This window comes from Antechinus flavipes, chromosome 2, assembly GCF_016432865.1.
Source record: "Antechinus flavipes isolate AdamAnt ecotype Samford, QLD, Australia chromosome 2, AdamAnt_v2, whole genome shotgun sequence".
Taxonomy (NCBI): domain Eukaryota; kingdom Metazoa; phylum Chordata; class Mammalia; order Dasyuromorphia; family Dasyuridae; genus Antechinus; species Antechinus flavipes.
Window position 1 is genome coordinate 1,057,473 of NC_067399.1, and position 14,419 is coordinate 1,071,891.

General features: G+C 39.9%; 1 long non-coding RNA gene across 2 annotated transcripts in view; it reads left to right on the top strand.

Moving 5' to 3' along the window:
* The first annotated feature begins 3,287 nt into the window (after positions 1–3,287).
* LOC127547250 (uncharacterized) overlaps positions 3,288–14,419 on the top strand; it is a 42,622-nt gene continuing 31,490 nt past the window's right edge. For both annotated transcript variants that reach the window (XR_007950109.1, XR_007950110.1), the window contains exons 1-2: positions 3,288–3,610; positions 12,625–12,751. This is a non-coding gene — a long non-coding RNA (uncharacterized LOC127547250). The remainder of the gene's footprint in view (positions 3,611–12,624; positions 12,752–14,419) is intronic.

Below are 14,419 nucleotides of genomic sequence, written 5' to 3' on the forward strand. Positions count from 1 at the left end.
GTCTCCTCCAGTTGTAAATCTTTGATTCTGTGAATCTGAGAAGCCAAAGAGGAACTTGAAGATAAACCCTCAACGCCAGTTCTTGCTGGGTCCTCAGCTTCAGATTTGGCTCATAATTCAGATGAATTCACTTAGGTTTCTGGGTGTGATTAGCAGTTGAGACGGGCAGCAAGATATGGGAATTTCTAAACCTAGGGGGTCTTTGTTGAATTAGGTAACTTGCACATCATTTCTTAAATAAGCAGCTCTTTCTGTGCAACCAGTGAAGTAAGTTTCTTGCCATATTTACTCAGGCAGGAAATGTTTTATTAAGATGCTTTCAATAATGAAATATTTCAACTCTGAGGCTACAGCTTGCACCCATCAGATTGACAGTGATGACTTCAAAAGTTGAAATAGTGTTAGGGAGCTAGAGAATCAGAGGCATAGTAACATACAATGTATGTAGCTATCAGCTGGTTCAAATGTTCATTAGGATTTACTAAAAGGTGATCAAATGTGACACAGAGTCCCCGGTGCAATGCATAAACTCTAAGGAACTAAAGGAGAGAAAGTAGATGCAAAAGAGAAATGAAATAGATGCTCTTGAATATCTAACAAATTGTGGTACATGGACATATTGGATTTCATGAAAGCCATTGTCATCCAATTAAACTTGATGGTCTTCAGGCCATCATAGCAGTTTCATGTGATTTGTGGTTCAGTCATTTCTGTGGTGACAAAGATGCTAGAATGGTTTGCGGGTTCCTTCTCATTTTATAGATGAGGAAACAGGCAAACAGGCCTGAGGGACTTGGCCAGGCTGACACACCTGATAAGTGTCTGAGGCAGGATTTAAACTCTAAGTATTCCTAATTCCAAATCCAGGGCTCTGGGCACTGTGGCGCCTGCCAGCAGTGCTTAGTCTCACCTTAAAGGAGGCTGTAAGCTTACAGAACATTTGTTGTTGCTATTATTGAGTCATTCAGTCACGTCCAACTCTTTGGAGGGTTGGTAAAGATATGTCATCCAATTAAACTTTATTGTCTTCAGGTCCTCACAGCAGTTTCACCTGATTTCTTATATTATCCTGTCAAGTGACAGGTAATTGTATCAATTCTGCCCACTTTGAATCAAGGCCAGGGCCTGCTGAGACTGAAGGTGGCTCAAAGGTAGAACTTTCATACAAACTTTTCCAGATTCAATTTTATAATTTTTAGCATCAATGGTCAATCTATCCAATAAAAATCACTTTTATATTTGAAACACACATCTAAACCCCAGCACCATGGATACCAAGAGGTCTCTCTTATTTAGTCAGAATGGGACAACATTCTTTTAGCAACCTCTTCTACAAGGCTAATGAGATTTTTGTGACCTTTTCCAAAGAACATTATTTTAGGGAAACCCTTGCATATGAAATGTTGAAATGTTCAATAGCAACATTTCATATGCAAGGGTTTCCCTAAAATCCCAATCCAAGAAAAATTAGAAGATAATAAATATTATCACAGACTTACAATATGAAATAAAGAAGTGATTGACAAATGACATCAATTCAGTTGAACGTATTTCCAAACTGTGTTACATTAAAAAAAAAAAAAAAGCATTGTACATCAATCAATTGGACATCCTTGATGGATTGCATTCAGTGACTAGTGTAGCAGACTTTAGATCCAATTATACTGTTTTATATCATACCTTGACATTTTTAACTGTATCATTCTCATGAAATTTTAACCATATTTAGCATTTAGGTCTGTCCTACTTATACAAGGTCAAATTTCACAATCATCCTAATAGTTACATATTTACCTCCTCACTAATTATTATTGAGTCAGGGATAGTATTCTTGTTCTATAGGAAATGATGAGTAAGTGAATTTCAGAACAAATCCTGAAAAGACTTACTATATATAGTAACTATATATAGTATATATACACACATGTCATATGTGTATATATACTATCTACAAATTATATATAGTATACTATATATAGTAACTAATGCTAAGTGAAATGAGCAGAACCAGGAGAACATTGTGCACAGTAACAGCAACAATTCTCAATAATACAATTATCCAAGACAATTTCAAAAGATTCAAGATGGAAAATACTATCCACATCCAGAGATAGAACCATGGAATCTGAATGCGGATCGAAGCTGACTTTCACTTTGTCTTGTTTTGTTTTGTTGCTTTCTCATGGTTTTGTTGTTTTTTTTTTTTCTGATTCTTCTTTCACATCATAACTAATGTGAGAAAATGTGTAAGATGATTCTACATGTATAACATATATCAAATTACTTGTCATCTTGTTGAGGAGATGTAAGGAGAAAAGAAGGAAAAAATCTTACAAAGATGAAAGTTGAAACATGTAAGTGTAAAAAAAAAAAATACTATTAAGTTGAAGGAGAAGGAAAGATAGCCCTAAAAATCATTAGAAACTGATTAGGTCAAAGAGCAAATCAGAAAAAATAATTTCATTTAAAATTTACAATAAGGCAACATACCAAAAATTTATGGGATGCAGGGTAATACAACTCTTTATTGCCTCCGGGATAAGATATAAAGTCCTCTGGCATTTAAAACCATTTAAATGAAATGAAATTAAAATAAAATAAATTTTAAGGCTACAATTGCATCATTATTCTGAAATAATTTCTTATACAATGGTTTCCCAAACATTCCACAATCAGAAAAATAGAAGAGAAATAACAGCATAAACAATGTTATTGATTTAAAATATGAAAGAAAATTGTCAATTGACATAAATTCCATTTAATGCATTTCTGAATTATCTTACATAAAATAAAGTCAGCATCTCTAAATTTGACTCTAGACTGATTGCATGCAGAGGAGAGGAGAGTAATTCTGATCAATGTCCTTTCATTCTTACAGTTCCTCTTCATATTGCTTTAATGCTACATTTTAAAGGTATTTTGCCTTAAAATCTGGAATGCTTGTAGAGGGTCAAAGATCACAAAGACAATGAGAGAACCAGGACAATCCAATCTGGTGTTACAGTTACAAAAGGTGTCTAGCACTCTCATTTTCCCAAGAACATTTGCTTCCAGTTGCTCAGAGTATAGAATCTATTGCTTTGGCTCAGTCTGCAGTTTTAGCAGAGCAGTCTTTCTGCTCAGGAGGAGATAAGTCTGGGAGGGAAAGAGCTGCTGGAGGCACTGGGAAGGAGAAGCTCTCAGAGATGACCCAAGGCGGGTGGGGAGTTGGAGCCATGGTGGAGAGTGAGCCTAGGCCTAGGAGGCGTTTTGTGTGATGGGTGGGGGGAGGAGGGAGGAGGCAGGACAGGGGACCGGAGGGAGGAGGGAAGATGCGGGGGGAGGGGGAGGCGCGCGGAACCAGGGTCAAGCAGGAGAGACAGTGAGAAATCCTTAAATCCTGCCCCTTGTTGTGACTGAATGAAAAGAGCTCAACCATCCTGGGGGATGGGCAAGGAGGGAGGAGCTCCTGGGACTAGGAAATCCCTCCCAGCCTGTTTTGACAGGAAGCAGGAAGTCCCTGAGCTGAGAGTCGTCTCTCTCCCCTGTAATTCAGATCACTCTCCTTTTTTCCCTTGGAGTTACGATCACTTTGTCTTCTGGAAGCCAGACCTGTGCTTGCAGTTCCCAGGTAGGTCTGAGCCGACATCCCCCATACTTACTGCCATTGGGTCTCTTCTTCTGACGTCCCAGTGAGTGTCCTCCAAGTCTACGAGGAAGGTCCTTTCTACCAAGCCCTCCTCTTTATGAGCTTCCCACCCCTAACCCTTTTCCAGACTCCCAATCCCTTGCCCAGCTTCCTGGCTCACCCTGCCTGGATTTGCCTATCAGACTTCAGACTTTGCCCGCAGGAATCCAGTAGATCTGATTTCAGTCTTCTGATCAGGATCTGGGCATCCTATCTCCCTGTCTCCTCCTCTTTCAGAGAGACTCCGATGTCCTCCTTCAGACCCAATCCTTCTTAAGGATCCTTGAGTCCCGTTTTCCTACCTCGGGACCTCACCCTGGACATAGCGACCAAAGCTCTTTGCTGCTCCCCTTTACCTGAAGCCATGGTTCTTGGGCCGGTTCCCTGTCAGGTCCCAGGCATGGGGCTCCCAGGCTCCACCAGAGTCCTAGCTGTCCTCGCCACCTCCTAGGTAAACCTTGGAACATAGACTCCCTGCTTTCCTAGGATCAGCTGTCCCTCTGGAGCATCTTTGTCACTCCAGGATCCCTGACTTGCCTGCCATGATTTATATTCATCCATCTTACCTGCCAGATACTACTCTCACGTCCCAGACCTCTTGCTTCTCTGGCCCCTCTTCTTTCAGAGCCTCCAGGGGCTGAATCCCTCATTGGATGTTGTCTTCCTGTCTCAGGCTTGCTCTGGTCATTCCTTGGTGGCTCCATTCCACAGCCCTCCCCATTTTTCCTGGCATCCTTCCCTCCTACATCCAGGAGTCACTCTATTATCTGGAGTTACGTATGTTTTAGTTGGGGAGAGAGGGGATATAGGAAGCACAGAGGACCAATTGGAGGAGAGCTCTGACTCAGGAGGCATTGACTAGTCTCCTTCTACCCAGGATCCCAAGCCCATGTAAGAGGACAGGGAAAGGAAGGAGAAGAAGAGGAGTGGGAGGGAAGGGATGGGTTTTCCTCTTCAGACCATCTTCCTTTTCAATCCTGGCCCTACCCTCCCTGCTTCCTGCCTTTCCCCTGAGGTCAGGACAGGATCACCCCCTGTAAGTCTCTGTAGACTTGCTTCCTGCCTGTGGAAACCCCTTTCCCCTTCTGGGATGATTCTCCCTCTCCAGTTCAGTCTCCAGGGTACCAAAGCCTGGCCCAAGCAAGTACTGGGTCAAATGTAGATGCCAAAATTTGAGAAAAAATTAAAAGGTTTATTTATGAGGGTCCCAAATAGTGGTCACCCAGACTATGGACACCAAGACAAGCAGCCTGGGACTAAGATGATGGAGTGGGTAAAATGGGCTTTTCTATGCAGAGGTAAGAAAGAGGAGGGACTCTGCCAGGAGCTCTAGGACTTTCTCTTGGTTTTCAAAGAGACTTAGAATTAAAGTCTCCCCCAGTTAGCTGTGACCATGGTTAGTAAGAGCTTTAGCTGCTGCTTCATTGGTGGCCCCATAAAAGGTGCGGGCAGTGGTCTCTGAGGTAAAGGCCAGGGAACAGATGGAGGAACTTGACAAAATGGAATCACTTTGGATACTTTGCTACCTCCAGAGGGAGCCTGGAGCCCGAGGGAATGTGTCCTGGAAGCCTCAGGCCTCTTCCTCAGGTGAGTGAAGTCCATCCATAATCTGAGCACCATCAGCAGTCACAAGCACTTCCACAGACACAGAAGATGGTATGTGAAGTTGGCAGTGCTTTGTGTATGGAATTAGGTGTGATATAGATGGAAAGGGGGAATGTGAGGGGAAGAAGGAGGCAGCTCGTTGGTACAGTAGACAGGGCACCAGCCCTGAAGTCAGGAGGACCTGAGTTCAAATCTGGCCTCAGACATTTAATACTTGCTACCTATGTCATTAATCCCAGCTGCCTCAACCAAAGGAAAAAAAAAGATATGTGGGGACTAAAGATTGCTTGCAGTCTTATGTCTCAACTGCTTTTCAATGGCGTTCTGACAGTCTGGTGAGACGGGAGTTTGGTCTTAGTCTCTTCTGGCTAACTTGTTTTCCCTTTGCCTTCCATTTATTTTCTTCTCCTTTTTAAGTCTCCTGAATTTGCCACAGTATTTGTCCTTGCCTCGTGGCTGCCCTTTGGCCCACACAAATTTGTAGAAAGTTTGTTGTGTGGACAAGGTCTAATGAACTCCTGGATTCTTTCTTCCATTGCTTCATCACCATGTCTACCCTTGCTCTTCCTTTTCTAAGAGTCAGCTTGGGTTTATGCCCAAACAAAGAGATAGGGCTTGGAGACAGGAGTCCCTCTTCTGCATTTCTGCCTCAGTGTCCCACGTAACAATAGTGCTTATCATGGGGAGGGTCTGTTTTGCTCCTTATTTTGCTCATTCTGGCCCATTTCTCCATTTCAAACTTGAAGACAGAGCTGAACTCTGCAGCATTCCTGGAGGGAAGGTCTGGGCTGGTCTCGTTACTGCTTTTGGAGTACTGAGTGTTGTTTTATTACAGCCTCTCCCCCATGGGCAGTTCTCTTCACTCCCTCTCTTAAATAACTTATTCAATAATATTTACTCACCAGAGTAGTAATGACTCAAATCCAGAACTAGATTCCTAGCCTTAAATTCATCCGTTACTATCCTTAACTTGATTCTTCCTGATTCAGTCTTACTTTCTTCATCAAATGTCAGGGTAAAAGGAATAGCCAATTGTGTTGCTGCACAGGTACCCACTGAGATCCCGGGAAAAGCAGGTTTGAGAGTGTTGCCTCTATATACCATCCAAGGTTTGCTTGGGGTACGCTCATCCCTGAGTAATTGCCAGAGCTACCCTCAGGTATATTCCTGACTTGGGTACTTGCCCCTACAGTCCCCAGATTTTGCAATCTTTCACCCTGCTGTGAGGGCCAAGTTGATTGATCTCCAGAGCTGAGGAATACCTAGGCGTGGTATTTTGGTAGCAGGAAGAATTTACTCTCATGTTTTTCCATACCTAAAGAGAATGGCAGTATATGGGCAAGGGGCAGCCGACAGCAAAAACATAGAAAGTGCTTTTTGTTCAGAGTCTGTACAGAGCATTTTACCAATTCTACCCAGGTATTGGTGTCTATTACTTTCGTTAAATCCTTAACTTGTTTCCAAATCTTTCTGTTACTGACATTATTCAATCTGTACCTATTACCGACATTATTCAAAATTGGACAGTTCTATAAAACCTCTTTTCCTCTATTAGGACCCAAATACTTATTGCCTAATATTGTCCCTCATTCTTGGGAGGGGTGCTTATACCTTCCCTGAAGATTCTATGCATAGCTCATCAGGCATCATCTCTCTTAATAGAGACAACTAAGAGCAACTCTCAGAAAGGAGGAATCCCATCAGAATAACAGAGGTATATGCACAAAATCCTTCCTTAACGGAGCTCATTAACCTGGCAAAGGCGAGATTAAGCTAGACGTCTACATGAGTCATATGTGCAAAGCCCCTCTGCCAGTGTTTTTTTTTTTCCCCCTAGGCAAGTGGTGCTCTCTTCTTTTGTATAATATGATGGTTTTCTCTGGGAGCAGCTTTCTTGGGGAGGTTTCTGGAGGCAGCTTTAGTTTAATAAGTAATAATCACCTCAAACACAGCCAGGGATTAAAGTACAGTCTTTTATTGTCTCTTCCAGAATAGCCCGGTTAGTTTTCTTAGAGGCCTCTCTGCTTGGTTCCAAGAGCTCTTTGCAGCTTCTGCCTCTAGCTCAACTCCGACTCCTGGCTTCTCAATCTCCCCACTGACTTATGGCTCTCAATATCTCCAACTGCCCTCACTGAGACTGAGAGCTTCTTATATATGATCTCTCAAAGGTGTGAACCCAAAGGTTGACTCCTCCTCTGAGAGAGGGGGATTGTGGGAGGTGTGAACTTGGATATCTCCCGACTTGTGAACTCCAATGTGTGAGCCAGTGTGTAAACTTTCTTAAATGTGTGAGCTCTAATATGTGAATTCTCCCAAAGGTGTGAACTCCAAAGGTGTAAACCCAAGCACATAAGCACTGTTTTTGTCAACTCCATTGAGTTAACACTAGGATTCTAACAAAAACCCTTCTTGCAGGATCTGTGTAGGATGGTATGGGATAGGCCAGTATAGATTGATCAGCAGCTTTTCATATAAAAATTATTCAAAAGAAACCCTGTTTGCCGCAGGACACATTATACAAGCAAATGTTATTCCTACATTAGTAACAAACTTAAATAAAATTGACTTTCCTTTGATGTAACAAAATAATCTATAAATTCCTCCCTCCAAGAAAACTTGAATACACTAAAATCCTCTTATCTAAACCATACTAAAGATGTTTCCATTTTATTTTTATTAATCAATAGATTAAGTTAGATCCCATAAACAGTTGAGTCAATTATTTGAAACCTTTGAGGATCTTATTTCATACAGACACATCCACCTAACAGATAGATGACTAGGCCAAATATTTATTTATCTCATAATAAGATATAATGATTACATATTTTCAGATCAAAAACAAGATATTACATACTTGAACTGTGCTTATGGCTTCCATTGGCCACTTACTCTGATCATAGAAATTTGATATAACAGAAGAAAGCAGGGGCCTGACTATAATAGCTAACTATCCCACCTTACGGACTGCTCAGGAACCTGTTTGAGTAACTTCACGTTATTTCTCTCAGATGGCAGGTTACTAACTTCATTCAGATAATCCTTGCCAAAGTCAAAACTCAAAACAGTATCAGTAATGATCCCAAGAGATTTCATCTCAATAGCAAGTTTCACTAACCAGAGTTTTTACATCCTAAACTCTCTATCCCATGTGCCTTAACAGCACAGCCAAAATCAGATGCAGGTTTGTAGACTGAAATCGTGCTCTAGAAACTTCAAGAAAATTATAGATCACATTTGCTATCATACTCCTTAACAATGAGTCCCTGAGGCACTTCATAAATACTAGATAATTTACAATTTTCAGAGAATTTGCAGTGAGCCAGAAATCTAACAAACTTCCTGGAATTTCCTTGCATTGCTCAGCAGTAGTATTTGATATAGCGTCCCAAATGACTTTGCCTTAAAACAACCAGAGACTTGAAAAAGAAAAGTAAATATTCAGTTAATAACACCATGTAACCATAAGCTATTTCTTTAAATAACAGAAGCAAGTAAAGTTAAAGAAAGTTCATTTAACCATCAAGAGAGACAGAGAAGGTTGGGGGCGTAAGCTCCAGTGAGTGGATTTACCTCTCTTTACCACTTTTTTTTCCCGGCAAAAGTCAGGTTCCACTCAGGAACTTGCCCTTTCCATTATTATTAAAACCACTTTTTATGTTCACCTCTCTGTTTGTCTGTAACCTCATCCCTAAAGAAATCTACCTTTCACCAAAGACAATGACCACAGTGAATTCTTTACATGGCCAAAACCCAACTTTTGGTGTCTGTCATCATCTAGTGTCTTCATCATCTACATCATTTGGGTCCTTGAACTTCATCATCGGGTGCCTGCTCAACATCCCACTCTGCTGTCCTTTCTGTCCCCAACATCATAACCCATATCAATACTACTTACCAATTCTAGGTTTTAATATTACAATAGCCCCAAATTACTTAATTAGCCACCTCACAATTTTCTCAAGTGACAGTCAGATAGAACATAGCCTATCATAAAAATGGGCAGGAAGCTCATGGGACTTACAGCTGAGTTTCCGATTTTAACATGTACACCAACTGAAAAAAAAAAGTTATTGTAAAAATTAATATTTTAATTTGTGAGATTCTAACTGAATGTTCCATTCAAACTAGTAATTGCTTTTACAATCAATCGTTCTTGCCCCTTGTTTTTAAAACCACCTTAAAAAAAAATACTTCTAAGATTCACAATACAGATAATCTCTAAATAACTTTGGACCAAATTTCATAAATCTTATACAGATGCCCAGCAAAGCTGACAAAATTTTAAAGCATAGTTGATAATTTTCACAAATTACCCAACATACACTAATTAGGAGGTACAAGCATAGACTTCTGTAGATATGTTATCAGAGAACTTAGTTTTAATAACCATGTTTTTTACCTAAAATGAAATCAAATACAGATTTAAACTTCTAGAAGCAATATTTCACTATGAATGCATGCATATTACTAAAAATCCAACTGCATCAAGTGAAAGCAGTTCTATCATATACAACTTAAATTTAAATCACAGTAATTTAGGTCACATTTTTGGAAGAAAACTCTTCTTCCACATCAAAAACTCCATTCTCCTAAACTGCCCAAAATCTTTGAAATGGTAGTAAACTACTTGAGACCTGAGATGGAGACACAGCCCTAGGAACAAAATAGCAATAGCTCCTATTAGCCCCCTAAATTGTGCACTCCTCCCTATGTGAATTGCTATATTGGGAAGGGGGAAAATTTAAAGTGTAAAATGGATTTCCCTAGATTTCTCTAAGCCATGTAGAAATCAACCACACCCCTTTACGGAATCCAGAGTCCCCTGAGAATTTTGGGATTCTGAGAGAATAGGGAATGTAGAGACCCATCTAGAGAGAAACAGAAGGTGACTCCTGAGTATGGGATTTTGGGGAAACCTATTGTTCTTCCATTAAAGGAATATGCCTTAATATGGCTTTGACTGGCAGCTTACAAACATAAAGGAGTTCAGTAAACTAATTAGATTTGCATCACAATGATAATAAAGTTTGTCTCTTGATTGAATATCGGTTCAAGCCTGCAAATTCTTATTAGTCCCCTCGTGACACTGATCTGTGACCCCAACCTTTTGGGGTCTCCTGAAACTGCACACCATGGCTGCTACCTTCCTTTGGGTCAGCCCTCCATGGCATTCTGCCTTGTAGTGCCTTTCCCCTTCCCTCACGCCATATGGTATCTCCCCTAACTCCACTGTGCTTCTCATCCGCACTTCTCCTCCTTACAGCTAAGTAACTCTTTTAGGTGCTAAGGCCCTTTCAGGATTTAGCCTGGCAGTTAAGAGAATGCCCCAGCTTCATGGTGTTGAGGTTCAGAAGGGGACCCCCAAAGTTCAGGGGTTACAGTATCAGGTAGGTCTGAGGGCTGGTATTCATTATTGTCTCAGGACCTTGGTTATTACTGACCAACAGATTATCTATATATCAGTCAATAATGTGTATAGGACTGTTCTAAGGCTAGAAGACTTTGAAATCTTTGACAGATTGTCAAAACGATCGCACTCTAAGGTTAGAGAGTCTCAGAATCCCTAATGTATATTTCCTAAAGTCTAAGGAAGAAATATTATTCTATTCCTAGGTCAGAAGACCTTTTGCAATCATTGACAGACAGATTGTCAGAACAATAGCACTCTAAAGTCAGGGGAACCTTGGGATCACTGATTCTAAAGCCAGAAAACTTCCAAATTCTTGATGGATTGTTAGAACAACAGCATTTGAAGGTCACAGAACCTTGAAATTATTGCTATATTTTCCTTAAGAAATTTAGGATTCTGTGCAAGGAGAACTGTTTGGTTCTGCAAATATGTATTATATCTAGGATATACTGCAACATATTTAATATATATAGGACTGCTTGCCATCTTGGGGAGAGGAGGGTAGAGGGAGGGAGGGGAAAAAACGAAACATAAGCGAGTGCAAGGGATAATGTTGTAAAAAAATTACCCTGGCATGGATTCTGTCAATACAAAGTTATTATTAAATAAAATAAAATTTTAAATTTTAAAAAAAAAGAAATTTAGGATTTAGGGGTTCTCCCTTTCTACTAGGTAATTAGGAGTTCCTCTCAAAAACTCTTTCATACGCTCTCCCAACTGTTTCATTTTGACCATTCTTGTGTCTATTGTATCCCTTCATTTTGCCTGTAACCTATTCCTCTAAATAAATCTATCTTTTGTCAAAGAGTGTGGCCAGTGTGAATTCTTCACATGACCGAACCCCAACTTTGGATGCCTGCCATCATTTGCTGACAAACCCTACACCATAGATCACATCAACAGAAAAGGAAAAAAAAATGAAATGGAAAACCATCAGAATGAAAGTACATTGGTCAAATATATGATGGCCATGTAGCAGGATGGAAAATAGATAACCCTTGCCAAGAATAAGGATCCATCCTTTCCGATATTTAGTCGGTCTATGGACTTTTTAACTCAGTTTCATGATTCTTATTTTCCCAAGATGATAGCTTTCAAGGCATCTCTTTAAAACATTTATTTCTCATAAAGAATCTGGCAATATTGTTCACATGAATTGGTTTTTAATGAAGGAAGGAAGCCTCTTTTCTAGTTACTCTTGCTCTTCCCTAATAAAATATCATAATTAAGGAATATGTGCTCTAAACAAATGAAAGCAATTTCAAATAATTACAAATGTGAGCTGTTTTGCCCATAACAACATCATATCCAGAGTGACCTCAGGCCTTCAATATGAAAACAGGTAATTCTACTTGACTTCACTAGAAATTGTCTCCTACCACTTAGTACAGTCCAGATCCTGATGAATATCCTCTTCAGAATCCTCATTTTTCACCAGATAATATGTTATTCCAGCTTCTCAGAAAACAAAATACTTCTTTTCTCTAATTCTGTTCTCTTTTAAATGATCACATAAAACTTTTTTTTTCTCTCAGAGTATATTGTACTTACCAGCTTCTCACAACTCTTAGCATAATTTTTGTTAGAACATTAGAATTTTCATTAGAATCAGTTCTGCTGAGGAAGAAATTTCCCATCACCCTCTAGTTCTCCCCAGATCCATCTACCTCCCAGATAAAGCACAAACTTTCTTCCTGATTCCACAAGGAGATGCATTCCCCAATGAAGCATTTCTCAAGTTTTTTCATAAATGCTTTTCTCAAAATTCAAGAAGACTCTTACAGACCATGGTTCCAAAAGCTGACACACTCAAAAATGGTGTGACCTTTAAGCAAATCTCTTCTCTGTGCTTCACTTTCCTTCTGGAAATTGAAGAGGGTTGGATTCCTGAATCTGAAGGGACTTCCAGTTCTACATCTCATGATTTTTATTGGTTTAGGAGATGGTGATGTTCAAAGATGTGGCTGTGGACTTTACCCAGGAAGAGTGGGGCCTCTTAGATGATCCTCAGAAGGAGTTGTACAAGGAGGTCATGTTGGAGAATGCCTGGAACCTGCTCTCTCTGGGTAAGGACATTTCCCTGGGTAACTCTGAATCTGTAATCAAAGGGAGTATGTTTGGATTCAGGGTTTGGGAGGGTAGGGGGTATCAGAATGGGGAAAGTGCTGGTCTCCTGCGTCCAAGAGACAGGATCTTGTATTGTTTTGCACTGTATGATAGGAAATTGAGGGTGTCTTTTGTTACTCCTGAAGCTGTCTCTTACCAATTTTAGGCAGCTTCAAGTCAAAGATCAAATCAGGATAGAAGGATCTCAGACATGGAAGTAATCTCAGAGGTTATTTTGTTTCACCTCTACTTAGACACAAATTAATTTCCAAAGCTCTGAAAATTGCTCAAGCAGGTTTTTGTAATGTTCTCTCTAAAATGCAATGTTCTCTGCTGAGGTTTTCTTGGGGTCTCTGGGAGCAGCCTTCATTTCAGTTCAGGAATCCCCACAAGTACAGCCAGGGGTTAAAGTCCAAATCCTTTATTGTCTCTTTTAAAGTCTTGTCTCCTTTTCTCGGGCCCAGGTAGCTTTCTTTGAGGCCTCTTTCTCTCCTTGGTTCCGTGGGCTTGAGTTCCTGCCTTCCTTCTCTGCCCTCGGAATCTCTCCAAATCCACAGATTTGTGCTTCAGCCTCCAGCCCCCACAAAGGTGCACAATGGAATGAATCTGATTCAGCCTCCGAGAACTTCTAGTGTCCTTCTGGCTCTGAGAGCTTCTTGCTTATATACCCCACACTGAGTATATACCAATCATTACATCGCTAGGAAACCATTATTTGTTGTAGGATTAAATCAATGCTAAACTAGATTTAACCACTGTCTCCTCAATTCCACTTAGTACCTTGTTTCAAGTTCTGGCCCATAACATCTCCTTTTAGGATTAAATCAATCATACTGAACCATGCTGAATTAGATAACTATTGTCTCTATCAATTCCACTGACTTAGTGCCTTGTAAGAATCCTTTGTTTCAAGTTCAGAATTGGCCCATAATAGGTTTTTCTTACAACCATTCCTCTTTGGGATGGTTCTTCATTTGGAATATTCTTCCTTGTAATGAGCATCAATTTGTATCCCAAAATCCCAGTACAGGAAGTGTGTCCTTGATCTGCCTTCCCATTGTCCTCAAATTCCATCATAAAGGAATGGAAGGGAATAAGCATTTCTTTTCAACTACTACTGCCAATCAGTAATTGTGCCATTTACTTTGTGCCATCAGCTTTCTTTACAATATATTCCCAACAATATTATATAAGAACAACTTCCAGCAAATGAGCTATTTTGACTATTCTAAGTATCCAAATATAGATAGAGAAGGAAATAAAGATTCTTTTTCCATCCCAGTTAAAGAAATAATAGATATATGTATAACAGAATATTACACATGTATACACATGTATATGTTTATATGTATGCATGTGAGTATTTCTGTGTGTGTGTATATATGTGTGTATGTATGGATACACCTATGTCTGTATATGTGTGGATATATGTATTTGTGTATATGTATATGTGTGGATATATGTATGCATGTAATCGTAGCCATTACTAGCATGAGAAAGACAAAGTAAAAGGAAAAAATCTACTTAATATTTGTCTATTTGGAAGGAATAGCAGGTTGTACCTTGTAGATTTGCAGTTTCATGTTCAATCATCTTTTTCATGGTACTATGTTGTAGAAATGCTTGTT